The following is a 1870-nucleotide window of genomic DNA, read 5'->3' on the forward strand; positions in this document are numbered from 1 at the left end:
ATACAGAGGAGGGTGCATGGGTATTTTGAGTCCCATAATAGATATGATCGCAAGATAGGGACTTGTGGCAGCCAGGCTTAGCGCTCCCTTGACATTCGATCAGCACAAAAATTATAATAGAGACAAAAAAGTAAATGAACAAACTCGGATGATTATACATTGACATGTAATAATATCCTTAAAAGCAGTAAATGGATGCAAGTCATTAACGAATATACATTTGTTAAATAAACATTTAGGATATTGTTCTAATATAACGATACAAACAACACATGTGTCATGTTTATATTATGTACACACGTGAAGCACACTGCTCCTATTGATGATTATGATCTTGTTGAACTAGTTTCTTAGTTTCTCTGAGCTTGTTCTAATACTGGAGTTTGAGTCCAGGTAATATATTTTTATGTACTACTGTACAGGCTCATTTTCATTACTGTAAAAGAACGGAACGAGTCTTCTTTTTAATGTGGTATAGGTATACGCAGGTGAATGCGTCGATTGACATGCTGGGACCACCGCTTTTACATGCACATGTCCAATATCCATCAGTTAAGCTACCAACAGTAGTTAGATGAGTAATGTTCCACCACGCATAGTTACTAATGCATTGTTTGTACACCATAATATGTCTAATGCTCGATAAAAACAGGTAGATAGATGAGTGGATGGATGGATGAATTAATAGATGGATGGTTGATAAAATACTCGAGAGACAGACATATAGATGGGCAGTCTTGCCTTCTTACGTTTGTAACAGACATTGACAGGGGGGGAAAAGTATCACATTATACTCCAAACGTAGCTGGCACTAACACATTGAGCTCAAACAGGGGTGTGGCCACCAATGTTATAGCAACTAATTGACATTAATTGATCGATAATTATCATAGCAACACTATCTGCTATTATATTAACGTGGAGCCTGTAAGCCTCAGTGGTACTACAGTATTAGCGTGGCTATTATCTATTGGTAATGATCCCGAGTGTCAAGAGACATCTGTGTCTTCATGTGTGTGGCACTCAAAATGACTCAACCCACTCCCTAACAATGTGCTGACAATATGTCATATCATAGAGGGACTGTCATATTCTCAGACTGGCCCGTTACAGTGTTTTTGATTATTGATGTTGTCTGTCATAGTGCTCTCAGTAAAAGTTTGTCGGCATTCCTTTAGAGTATACTCTCTCTCTCTCTCTCTCTCTTTAATTCAACTTTGTTACTATGTTGGGAAGAATCGATTCCTAAATGTAGTTTTATGAATCGATTCCTAAATGTAGTTTTAGAAGACAACTGGCCATGTTTGTCGATTCTGCACAAGAAAGTGGCAATAGCAAAGCTCCACCCACTACAGAGACTGTTGTATCATCAAAATTGGTATTGATTTGGACATATATGTTCTGATCTCAACACTTTGGATTAGACATTCCTGCTAGACTGGTTCTCATACCAGGTATGTCCTGATTCCTGAACTACATATAGAATCCATTTCTTTACTTATCTCTTTATCTATTCATTCAAACACTATCCATCCATTCAAATAACCACCCATCATTTGTCCATCTATCTGTTCATTCAGCCAGCCATCTAGTCATTTATCCATTACTCTACATAATATTTATTTAATTTAGGTAATGAATTACATGTTATAGTTACTACTGAAACAGAATCATGTGATCAGAATACATACGTGAATATTGTCTTTCTCTCTTTAGTGTTTGTCTCTGTTGGAGAAAGAGCTAGTTACTTTGAGTGTTATGTGCACAGGTGCAATCCTCTCTGAATATTTAAACCTTCCATATCCTGGTCAGTGAAATAATGAGAGCCATACATGATGCCAGTTATTATTGTCTGCATGTACCATCTGCT

The sequence above is a fragment of the Gigantopelta aegis genome, unplaced genomic scaffold, assembly GCF_016097555.1.
Source record: "Gigantopelta aegis isolate Gae_Host unplaced genomic scaffold, Gae_host_genome ctg2625_pilon_pilon, whole genome shotgun sequence".
Lineage (NCBI taxonomy): Eukaryota > Metazoa > Mollusca > Gastropoda > Neomphalida > Peltospiridae > Gigantopelta > Gigantopelta aegis.